The sequence below is a fragment of the Rattus norvegicus genome, chromosome 5 (genome assembly GCF_021556685.1).
Source record: "Rattus norvegicus strain SHRSP/BbbUtx chromosome 5, alternate assembly SHRSP_T2T, whole genome shotgun sequence".
NCBI classification, from domain to species: domain Eukaryota; kingdom Metazoa; phylum Chordata; class Mammalia; order Rodentia; family Muridae; genus Rattus; species Rattus norvegicus.
In genome coordinates, this window is record NC_141538.1 from 161,050,008 (window position 1) to 161,063,126 (window position 13,119).

Below are 13,119 nucleotides of genomic sequence, written 5' to 3' on the forward strand. Positions count from 1 at the left end.
CAAAGAATTTTGTGACCCCATGTTTCATTTCTTTTCTTAGAAGTATTCTCTGAGTTACAGATAATTAAGTCTGTAACTGGAAGTGCTAGTCCTTTCTTATTAGAACTAAGAAGCGAACATTATAAGCATCATTACTTATTGTGCACATGTGCATGAAGGGTGTGTACAGGTGCCCCAAGACCTTAGAACAACTAACTCCATGTTGGAGGCACCATTCTGATCTTAGAGCCCAGCATGTAGGTCCCAACCAAAATGGGAACAAAAAACATCAAAGATCTGGCCAACAACTCCAGGATCAAGGAAAGTCCCTAAATGTACTCACCTTGCCTTTTGGCTTCTGTAGTTTCGCTTCTTGCTTACTGTTCTTACTAACCAAAGTGGATTAAACAGGATGTGGATTTTGTACATAGCAGACAAAAGATGGTGAGGCTCAGGGATGCATGGTTCAATATCCAGGCTCTGGCTGACAATATTCAGCTTCAAGAGTGTCTGTGTGCTTGGAGAATGGTTCTCTCCTTCCACCCTTGGTTCCTGTTAGTTCCTCCTCTCCCTCCCCCTTACTCTTCTCTTCCCTCCTCCCTTTCCCCCTTCTCTCGCTCTCCTTACTTATCCCTCTCCATTCCTTTTTTTTTTGCCTCCCTCCGTCAATTTCCTGGGATTTGCAATTTAGCAAGTAAAGCTTTTTAGTGATAAAAGATCATATTGATTTGGGATTATGTTTATCACAATTTAACAATTTATTGTTTAATAAAGACAGGGTAAAAGAGGGGAAGGACAGACAGACACAAACACATACACACACACACACACACACACACACAGAGAGAGAGAGAGAGAGAGAGAGAGAGAGAGAGAGAGAGAGAGATGATTAGAGTAGAGAGGAGAGCTATGTTACCACAGATCCAAGACATAGAGGCAGAGATTTTTGAGTCCCAGTTGGACAGCAGGATCCTGGATCCAGGTTCTCTCAGAGACAGCACATGGGACAAACCCCTCTTCTCTAGTGGTAACTTCACCTGGGCTTAGGTTCCTGCGTTCAAAAGGGATTTAACCCCATCAGAGTGGTTCAGAGTCTGTTCATGGACTCAAGCCTAGTGAAGGGTTGTCACAGGCTGAACTGTAGCTTCCCAACCTCAAGAAATGACTTCGAAGGTTTAAGTCCTAAGTTCTAGCCCCCAGTACCTCAGTACACTGTATTTGGAGACAAAAGAGTATTGCTAGAATACCTTCCCTGCACTGGGGGATGTAAGCAACTGCTACCCTACGTTCTCACCTGGTCACACTGACTCACCAAAGTTTGGTTCCCTCACTGTTCACTCTGGGGAACCAAAGAGTTTACCAGGCTCACTCACTGAGTCTGGGTGAGGGGATACCGACAGGAAGAGGAGAGATCACAAAGCAGCTGCACTGGGAGGTCCTCAGCCATTATGTGTGGGGATATGGAGGTCAACCTTGTGAAGGAAAAAGTGGGATGCAGAGCGAGGGACCACAGGCTCCTGAGACTCCTTGAAGAGTCCTGATCTACTGTCCACGACTTTCGATCTAAGATGGCTCCGGGCACACTGGTTAGACAGCAAAAAGGAACAGAGGCCAGGGCACCCCACTGACACCCCACACATGGTGACGGTCTGGTGAGATACAATTGGTCAAGAATTTAAGGACTTGGAATTGGCTCAAACACTATATATAAGCGTATGCACTATGCAATACACTCAGATCTGCACCCTAATGCTGGTCTCTGGAGTCTGATTGCCTGGGATTTGTCATATGACTCCATTGTCTCTCGCCTGCTATCCTCAGCCCTCTTCACACAATTAAGGAGGATGGCTTCCCCTTAGCCATGTAGATTGTGTGCTCTTCTCCTAGCCTTGCCTACTCTACACTCCAGAACCTCCCCTAAATCCCAGGGCTACCTGCAATTAAGGCAGGACAGTGGCTGGTACCTCAGATGAGAGTCCAATGACCCCCACCACTGCCTCATCCTTCTCTGAGGGAATGTCACAGCCCTCAGACTCACCCTCACAAATAGAAATGGTGGATCACAGAGGTAGGACAAGAAAGGCAAGTCAGAGGACAGTGGCTTACAGCGCAGTGCCTTAAAACAGCAATTGCAGCAATGCAAGGTCACTAGAGGAGACTAATTCCTGACCTCAGAAGAGGTTATCTGGATGCAGACACACATAGAAGGATGCTGTGTACAGACCCAAGGACTCTGGACTCCTGGTGGACTATAGTCTCCAGATGGGGAGAAAATGGACTTCTATGCTGTATGCTCCAATCTGTGGTACTTTGTTCTCTCCACCCTGGCAAACTCACCCAGTGGTTGATACTCACTCACTGCACTGTGACCGTGGCCTTGGTCCTTACAGGCTGAACTCCTTTTCCTTGGCTAATTGTGGCACTATTCAGACACTGGTCAACTGAAGAGAGAAGGGGGAAATAAGAGGGGGGAGATGAGAGGGGAAAGGGAAAGGGAAGGAGAGAAAGAGGGAGAGGCAGACAGAGGCAGAGGGAGAGGCAGAGGGAGAGGGGGAGGGAGAGAGAGAGGGAGGGAGATCAAGGTAGTATTGAAGGGATGATGGAAATAGAGTTGTGTCTTTTGTTACCCAGGGGGAAACTAGGGACATTGAAAGAGGAGAAAAAATAAAGTGTGGTGTGTAGAATCAGGGGCTTCGAAGTTCACTAAAGTCACACAGTGAGCACATTTTGAATTCCCACATTGAATCTCTTTATCCAGCTGCTTTCTATGGACATGTGAAGTGTCAGAAATGGTGTCTCTATGGTAGAACAGAACCCCCCAGTCAGAGAGGAAAGGGATCTCTCTCATTGAGACCTGACTATTGGCCAGGGGCAGGGGCACTGACTTCAGTATATAATTGACCCTCACAAGACTCTTGGATTGGGGCCTCTACCACATTCACATCAGCAGCACCTGCCAGAAAGAGCTGAGGCTCAGAGATGACGAAGATTTGGCTGCGGGGTTGATGACCCCAGAGCTGGGGTTGGGACACCATGCCCAGTCTCTGCAGCTTTACCTTCTAACAGCCACCTCTGTCATGCCCCAGCCTCATTCTCCTGGGGCTATATCTTCCTCTAGCTTCCTCGGATGGTGCTGGAATGGGGTTAGCCCATATCTGTCTCTGCTGGTCTGGGTAGCCAGACTTCCGGCCAAAGTTATTAAACAGAAACAAAAATGTGGTTCAATTTGTTCCCACTACTGGTGCTCTCAGCACTTGCAGGGAAAACAGAAAGGTTTCAGAGCCAATGCAGCTCAGCTGCAGGTTCCATTACGTAACCTACTTTTTCCCACATTGCCAACAGCATGGGGTACCCCAGGCCAGCCTCTAGTGAAGGGCACAGCCATTGTTAAGATCCTATCACATTTTCCATCAACATCCGGCTTGTTGCCTACCCTGAAGACAATTTCCTTCCATCCCCCACCATAACCACACATAACTTCTTATGAGACTTCTTTCTTCAATTTTGTCCCATTTCCCCTCAGCTCTCCCTCTTGCCTGACTTACCACTGTCCTCCAACTTCAGACTATTGTTTCTATTCTTTCTCCCATCCTTAACCTTCTCCCTGTTCATTCATTGGTTTGTCTATGGTTTGCACATCTGTATCCCCCACCCGAAGTCTCCATTCTGCTTTCACTTGCTAAAAAGCCATTTGAAAGAGTTGAAGATGTTTGTGTGTGGTGTGTATACATACATGCACATGTGGGTGCCTATGGAGGTCAGAGTTTCACATTAGATGTCTTCCTCAGACCTTCCCCATTATTTTACTTTGTGTGTATGGGTGTTTTGCCTGGATATATGTCCCTGTATCACACATGTATCTAATAACCACAGAAATAAGAAGACGGGATCAGGTCCCTTGGAACTGGGGTTATAGATGGTTGTGAACCATCATGTGGGTCCTGGGAACCAAACACAGCAAGTACCTTTTTTCCACCAGGCCATCTCTCCAGCTTCTCCACCTTACTGCTTGAGACAGAGTCTCTTGCTTACCCTGGAGCTTGCTAAGTCAGCACAATGACTGGCTGATAAAGGAATTCTAGGAATCCACCCACCTGTTCCTCTTCACTGCCAAGATCACAGGTTCATGTTTCTGCCCTGGGCTTTGATGTGATGTTAAGAATGAAACTCAAGTCCTCTCAAGTCCTGCTAAGATATATTCTTTACCAGATATGGCTCCTCCTCCTAATTCTTGAGGTGCGATCTCACTGTATAACCCCGGCTGGTTTCGAACTCACAATGCTTCCCCTCTGTTGCCCGTGTGCTGGGATCACAGGCCTGTGATACCACGTCCATCTGGCTAGAATGCTCAAGCCAGCTGTTCACAATGCACTTCACCAAAGCAGTCTTCTGAGTCTTATCACTCCAAGTCCACCCTGGGGGAGTCTCTTCCACACCTTTTCTTCTTCACCACCACTCCATTTCATGAAAGTTTAATTCCACTGTCAAGTCTCCGTGCTGTGTCCCATTAGAGGGCATTGAAATTGGAGTCGGTTTCTATGCCATGTGGCAATGTCTACTCTGTTCAGTACCCGGAAAGAGACAGATGCAGAGAGACCTGGAGACAATCAACCAAGCCAAAGCAAAGACTTAGTGATAATAACCTCGTCTTAAGCATTGTATCGCCGTAATGGGCAGAGATCAGCTCCAATCTCCAGCCCAACCATTTGTACTTCAACATATTGAAAGACATTAAAAATCTTTCATTTGCTCCCGGCATCCTAATGACTGTGAGCCTGAGAGATAGGCTTATTCTGGTTTTACGATGCTCTTTGAAAAATGACAGAAGTTGCTTTTTTAAATTAAGGTGGCAACACCATTGATAATTTAAACATTGCAGGCATTCCGAAAGTGCTGTGATTTGTAACACTGGTTTTAATTAATGCCTGCAACCCGGCTGTGAAAATTGGGACCCGTAATTTGTGAGTTCCAGTAACTGCTAGTGTTTATTAACCTAGCAGGTCAAATTCTGGTTTCATGGTCTTAGATACACGTATATATCATCAGCTTATTAAACTTCAAGTTGAAAGGTGATAGGAGTGTGAAATAATCACCCACAGGTAATGTGTCACCCCTGAAAACAGATGTGAGTAAAACTGTTAACTTCTCTTTCTTGGTTAACTCTTTCCTTCCCATGCTGGCCACTGAATCTCTTCTCTTCTGGACCCAGGGAGCTATTCCTGTAGTGCTAGCTTTCACATTCATCTCAAGCCTGGATTACAGGAAAGTCGAAGTGTTTCTTCCATCCCGCTAACTTCTATCCATACACTCAAGGGACTAGCTGGCCCCTGTATGCACAGTTTCCCAGTCCTGCCTTGGGTAAAACAAGACTATCATGAAAGCCACACTTAGCACTTTATACAGGGTCAGCAGGCATTGTGAAAACTTACACACACACACACACACACACACACACACACAGAGAGAGAGAGAGAGAGAGAGAGAGAGAGAGAGAGAGAGAAGTATGCAATTCAAAATGATTAGGATCAGAAGTGTCCCAGATTCTCTGTCCTTGGTTCTTCCAGGAATAGAGCCTAATCTGAACATGCAACTCGTATGTTTCACATGCATAGCATGCAGGTACTTGACCAACCGAGTCACCTCCCCAACCACTCAAATGCTAGGTATAACTCCATTTAGGCCTTGCCATAGCAATGGAGAAATGTTTCTCCCTACGACTGCAACAGTGGAAAAAGCTTTTATCATATGGCCGCCGGGAGCTCCATTCGTTCATTCAGAACTCATTCCAGTGATGGCAATACCCAAAACACCATGGCATTTGTTCACAGACGCAAAAGAGGGCTCAGGAATGAGTCGCAGGTGTCGATCAACCGTCTAGGCACACGTGGTTGAGACATCACCAAGAAGCATGTGACTGAGCCCCAAGAGTTAGAAGGCTTCACCAAGAATGTGCACTTCAGTCTGTTGCTCATTCCCCTGTGAACTTGGGCTCGACTGCCTCATTTGAGATTGGTCAGGCTATTCAAGAGGCAGTTGCATTGAGTGGATACACTATCTGCGCTACTTTTTGAAAAGACTCATGGTGCTCACGAACAGCCACCAAGCACTACCAGCTAAGATGCCCCCGTAGTTGTCAGTCAAAGGTTCTCTGAACCTCATGGCTTTCCACTGAACACCCCATCCTTGCCCAGAGTCTCACTGCTTATGAATACAACACCGGCGGACTTAATTATCCTCCAAGGGTCTTTACACAAACCCATGTGTAGCTGTAGAGAAAGGGGAGGAGAATAAAAACCATTACCTATCCCCCTGGCCATAATCTGATGGCTAATGGCGAACTGTGATACTCTTGCGATTCTGATCCCATGGGAAGTCATTCAAAGAGTACAGAAATGGTCTATCCACCTGGGTTAACTAAGTCCATATGTGCATAATAGCTTGTCTTGATAGAACCTTTTTGCTCCTTGAATCTTTGATACAGATGAGACTGCGTATAATATCTGGTCCTTTTTCATCATATAGAAAAAGTGTGACTCTTAACCTATGTCTTTGTGGTGCGACAGCAATGCCAGGGGGAGTTAAGGTCTTAAGGTTATTGTATCTTGGCTGCACGGCTCTCAGTTCAATCTCTCAGCTGGGTGTGAGTAAAGGTACATCTTGCTGTAACTCTCCATTAAATCTATTTGTCCATCTGTCCATCCATTCACCACCTACCCATCTATCTGTCCATTCATATATCCGACTGTCCATTTTGTCCTGTATCTGTCAGTGTGTCTATCCATCTAGCTATTCATCTACCAACCATTCATTTATCCATCTAATTATCTAGTGTTCCACCCATCTTTTCATTTATCTATCCATATGTTCATCCTTCTACTGACCTGTCCATTTTTCTATGAATCAGTCCATCTTTCCATCAGTATCCAGCCATCCACTGGCTTATCCATCCATCTACTCATCCACCTAACCTTCCATGAATATTCTACCTGCTAGTCATCTGTCCGTCCACCACTGGTCCATCCATCCAACATCCAACTATCCATCCTTCTGTGCATATCTGTCTGTCTGTCTGTCTATTTGTATATATGTATGTATGTCTATACCTATGTATATCCAAACATTACATCTATACATCTACTCATCCATATATCCACCCATCCGCCTATCCATCTGTCCATCCACCTGCCTGTTCTTCCAAGCACCTGACTGTCCATCAATGTTTCCATCCATCCATCCATCCATCCATCCATCCATCCATCCATCCATCCATCCATCATGAAACACTAAAAAAAAGCTGCTCACATCAGCCATGGTGTAACTCAAACATGCTACTTTCATCTTAAAAGAACACTTTGCATTTGTTCTCCATGGAGAGTCCTTGTCAGGCTTGTTACTTCGTTCACAAAGACACAGGATGAGCATTAAGGGAAAAGGTAATCGCCACCTGCTGTGACTCTAGCTAGAGAGAGTCCCCTACTGTCTGCAAACAGGAGTCCTGAATTCCGGTCCTGTTTGGGTCACCACACATCTTTGCTGGATTACTTAATCGCTCTCTGCATCTGTTCCTGAAACACGAGGATGCTGCTGGGATGTGGAGAACAGAATTGGGTTATTTGGAGAAAAGGCATTCAGCTGCTGCACTGCGGCTCCTATTTCTGATTCTCTGACAGAGACATGGATGAAGTGGTTGTCTGTTCAACCTGGTAGGGTCAAGCTCTACTCGAAGGAAGCGCACAATGCCAGGCGATGCTCTGGAGACTTGAGTAACTGTGAGGTAGCTGTGGAGGGGCACCAGTTTTCCCACATTTAACATGGCTGTGTATTTCACCATGCCTTGGGCTTCCCTTCACTCTCAATCTGTGGATCCTGACCACACCTACAGAAGGGGTAGTGATGCACAGGTAACAGCACACACAACCCTGGTATCTTTCCCTGCACAGCTAAGCCATCACCAGGGACCACTTATGTCAATGCTAGAGCCTCAGCACTCATGAGACTGGGGGGAAGGGCGTTTTACACATGGCCACAGAGATCTCTTTGGCTACTGTGCCACACTGGACCCTTTCTTCCCTTTGAGTGACTGCGTTCTTTTGAACCAGCTAATTTAAAACCATGAGTGTTAGCCGGGATGCTGCCTGGGGCAAAATTCAACTCTATGCTTTCTTTGGGAAAGAAAGCATTAGCTAAATTGAAATGATCAATGTGAGTCAGGCCTGGGGAGAACATTTAAGCTCCATGAAGGTAAAATACTGTCATGCCAGCGCTGTCCCCTGCCGATCGCTCAGCCAGCCACTTCTCTCCGTTGAGATGTCTTTGATGGTTAATCGTGACTCTAACTTGCTGGTATTTAGAATAATCATGGAAACAAACCTCTGGGCATTTCTGTGAGAGGGTTTCTAGATTGGGTGAAGTGAAGGAGGAATGTGGGTGAGTCCACCTTATGGGCTGAAGAAGAAGAGACAAAGAGAATTGACCACTAGCATTTCATCTCTGTTTCTTCACCATCGATGCGATGTGACCAGCTCTTTCATGCCACGCCTTCCCCCACCATGATGTACTGTACCCCAGAACTTTGAGCCAAAATAAACTCTCATACTACATGGTTCAAAGGCTCTGCAGACATCACCGAGTATACTAATCTTAATGTGGGGTGATGACTCAAGGTCGTGTGTCTGCTTCCAATCTTTGGCTGGAGGCAGAGACACACGGCCAAAGAAGAATCTGGAGAAATCAGGAACATGAGGTGAAGGTCCTTTGAGTTTTTACTGCATGGTGAGGTTGTCTGGGGAGCATGACCAATCAGGTTATGCCCAGGAGCATAGACTGGCCCTTGGAGGACAATCACCAAGGAAATGGTGACTTGTTTTATGACTGCAAGCGTTCGAGTTTGACAAGTATTATGAAGAAGCATGGAGTAAAATGGCCCTGGGGTCACTTTGGTTTGGGATTCTTCAGAGTCCAGATGAGCTGTACAATGCCCCAATTTCTAACCTATAGAACAATAGGATAATGAGCGTGTGTCACTTTAGGCCACTGAATTTGTGACCATTTTGGGTGGTGGCGGTGACGACTAAGCAGTCTTAAAAATGTGCTCTAGAGTGGCCAGCCAGTCACTGGTGGGCTGTCACACAGAATGGGCAACCTACAACTCAACGAGTCTGAATGACGGAGCTGACTTTGCTGATGAAGAACTCGGGATGGTCACGTGGGGGTCGGGACTGGCTCAGTGGTAGAGCACCTGCCTAGCATGTACAGGGCTGGGGCTGGGGTGTGAGAATGTGGGAGGTGGCGGGGGTGGGAGGGAACAGGGAGAGGTAGGGATTGAGAATGAAATGGGAGAGAAAGGAAGAGGAGGGAGAAAGACACGTGCACAGAGAAGGAGGAAGATGGAGAAAGATGGAGAGAGACGAGAACGATGATGGAGAGAGACGAGAACGATGGAGAGAGATGAGAACGATGGAGAGAGATGAGAACGATGGAGAGAGATGAGAACGATGGAGAGAGATGAGAACGATGATGGAGAGAGATGAGAACGATGGAGAGAGACGAGAACGATGGAGAGAGATGTTGTTATTGTCTAAAATACTAGAGACCAAAAGGTTTAGGATCGGTGTGGTGGTGAACCACGTGCAATTTACACGTGAAGCTAAATCTCATGTGAATTTTTTCATAATCTTGTGAATGAACCCAACTTTCATGGTGTGGAAATGATCCTCATGGTAACATGGCTCAAAGGGCTTGGGGTTTGATAACTTTGGGGATATGGGCTTTTCAGTTCAAAAGTTGTTCTTTTTTTTTTTTTTTTTTGGTTCTTTTTTTCGGAGCTGGGGACTGAATCCAGGGCCTTGCGCTTCCTAGGTAAGCGCTCTACCACTGAGCTAAATCCCCAGCCCCTCGAAAGTTGTTCTTAGCTATGCACACTGAAGGGTCTCTAAAAGCACGAGGTTTTATTTCAGCTGCATGCCCTTACAGTCACAACCGGGTGCCCTCGCTACCCATTAGCGCTTCCACTGCATCAAGTGAAGTCACGTGACAAGTTCTCCTTTCTATTAGCTTTAACCTCCCCTTCCTGACCTCTGCTTTCCCGTTCACCCTTAGCTACAAACCAGAGGCCATCCTCAGACTCCAGCCAGGGTCGGCTATGGGTTCAGAAGTCTCCCTGGTTGCCATGGTGACAAGAGACGCTCCTGTGGCCAGAGTGCATGGGAACAGTGAGAATGAGCCTAATGTGTTTGTCAAGCGTCAGCAGGCTCCGCCTCCCCAATTATCCCTTCTAATTAGATTAGGAGCTGACAGCTGAGAGCACGCCCTCACGACATTTCAGTTTGCCATAAGAAGACGAGGAGCGAACAACTCGGCTTGTTTACTTCATTTAAACCCAGATCCTTTGAGCTGTTACAGGAACTGATTTTGGTAATTAGCTATCATTTATAGTATTACGTGGTTTCATCTTCTCTGTGCCGCATACAACAGATGAAGCCATGTCATGAGGAGTGTTGGGATGTGGCTTGAGGAAACCCAGATCCTAAACATCTTTAAAGGATCCTGGTGAATGCTCGGGGACATTTATTGAGTATTCCGTTCTAATTTAGAGAAGAAAAAAAAATCAAAACTGAAGGCTGGAAAAGTCACTGGGTGAGTGCTTATTGGACGTGAGTTCAGATCCCTGGCACCCACATGAAACGCTGGTATGGTTGTGTGTGTCTATAACCCCAATACTGTCATAAGCCAAGACCATAAAATAACTGGCCACCAGGCTAGTTCCAGTTCCATAAGAGGTCTTGTCTCAAGAGAATAAGGCAGAGAGTGAAAGAGCAGGTTACCTGATGTCTTCTGGACTCCGTATATGCTTGGATATGTGTATCTGCATGACCATACATCATATGCACACACTCACAGAGAAACAATCAGAGTTGTAAATGGTCATCAAGATGTTTGGGTGAGTTCACGTGCATGCACGCACACACACATGCACACGCACATACACATGTGCACGCACGCAAGCATCCACCGCAGTCTCGGAAACAAACTTACCACCACACACCTGAAATTTTATGCATCCCAGTGTTACACAGGGGATGTTGAAGAGGCAGTAAACTTCCACCCTGACTTTAAAGAGAAATGAAAGGCTCCCTCCCCACAGTCATCCTCAGCTCTAGCTACAAGCCGGCTGCCACCGAAGATGCCATTATGACTTCTTGTACCAACGGAGGAGCGATTTACAGCATGCCCAGACCGTCTTACAAGAGATAGCTTGAGAAACGGCTCTCAGGAAGGCTTGTATTTCTTAGTACGAACAGTTTCGAACAATAAATTTGAACAGGAGGCTTAACAAGGTTTTTGAACAGAGATTGAAAGCGGTTTTATCACGGGGGTCCTTCCAAGATTAAATGACGTTGGACAGCGGCCAAACCAGGCAACCCATCTTCCGCTACGGAATTCTGTAGACTAATAGCAGAGGGCCATGACATGGCTCTTGTACTGAACTTAAGAGGGACCGGGGAGTACAGCAGACTGGCTAACATGACTACCCATGCGTGGGAATCCCTAAACTTGGAAATTATCAATGCTGAGCAGGATGGGATGCAGCAAAAGTGGCAGGGGCAGGATTTGAACTCAGGAAGCTCAACTCCTACCAGATCTTCTTGATGAGGTTTTACAACTGAGTCCCTAAGTGGTTCCCCAGTGTTTAGGAAATGCTTATGTGCCATTGCCCCAAGAGAGGCCTTCATGCCCAGGGACTTCCTGTATGAGGTGTGATCACTCATTCTCATGTGTGTTTACACACGAGAGACCCTTGTAGGTCTGATCATGCTATTCATGCCAGCCAGGGGCCGTCTGCCCAATCCCAATTCGAACTGCTCACTTGGCTGTGCAGCTTGTGACTGTGGCTTAACCCCTCAAGCCTCACCTGCAAAGCAGGGCAGGGAGTGTCCCCATCTTATCACCGTGAGGTTCGGGTGAAGGTAGCTTCTGTATTCGTTGCTTGTCTGCAATGAGTGGCAGAAGCTGACCACGAGGGTGTGCCTGGCAGAGAGGTCTGGTGCCTGGCAGCTGGCTGTGTCCTTAACCCACCGGCCATTGAGCACCCAAACTGGATGGATCCTGGTATCGCTCCTCATCGAGGAGCTCGGTCCTGGTTCTATGCAGCCCTCTCTAGCTCACTTTACTCCAGCCATGCTGGACACCTGATTTGTACATGTCTCTACCCTTTGCACTTACTGTTCTATCTCTGGATGGTTACCTTCGGCCAAGTTCTGCTCAAGTGCCGAGATCCACTTCCCTGCTGTGTAGCAATCCACGCACTCGGGACACTCACACTCATTAAACTCTCTGCATATTTTATTCCCCCCACCCACCCAACTTTGCTGACTGCCAGCCTTGTCTGAACACGGTCAAAAGAATGACCCATGGTGAACAGTGCCTTGGGGAGCTGTAAGGGAGACTCTAGGAAAAAGGGAGGAGGTCTTTTGACCTCAAGTGCATTTTGTTCCGTGGGCTGTTCTTGGATGTGATTTCACGTCTCTTGCGATAAACATTTACATTGAATTTATAAGACATGTTTATCCTTGTTGGATCGTAGCTGCAGAACCCAATCCGGTCAGGGGACCCTAAATCTGCATATGCTCTTCCAACTTGCTCTCATGCTTGCCCAGATACAATCTATAGCACACCGGGGCAATTGCATTTAAAGTAGTCTGTCCTGAAAACATTCTGGGAAAGGGCTGCTCCGCTAATATTTAGTATGTGCTTCGTGATGTTTATTTACATGTTTTTCTGACCTCAAATAATCTTCCCTGGACCATTGATTTCTTTGTTTTATTCGTGGGTAAGACTACACCGAAACTGAAAGGAGGCTGCCTACAGCATTAGACTGTAGTCCATCCTACTCTTTCAGGTCCTCAGATCTCAGGGCTTGCAGACTCAGCGCTGCACGGGTCAATGAAAGTCGACAAGCCTCCTGCATAGCTCTGATCAATGATGAAGAGATCTTTGTGTTGCTCAAGCCCTGTGCGGCGTATCTAGAAGAGAACCCACACATCCTGAGACCCCAGCGCGTGCCTAGGAAACGAAGCATCAATAGTTTTGCCAGGCAGAAGGACCGCTAACTTCGGCAGCATAGACACCAGAAACATCAGG

At 46.7% G+C, this 13,119-nt stretch overlaps 1 protein-coding gene across 1 annotated transcript in view; it reads right to left on the reverse strand.

Moving 5' to 3' along the window:
• Nucleotides 1-13,119, reverse strand: part of Kazn (kazrin, periplakin interacting protein) — a 988,882-nt gene that overhangs the window by 660,311 nt on the left and 315,452 nt on the right. The window lies entirely within an intron of this gene.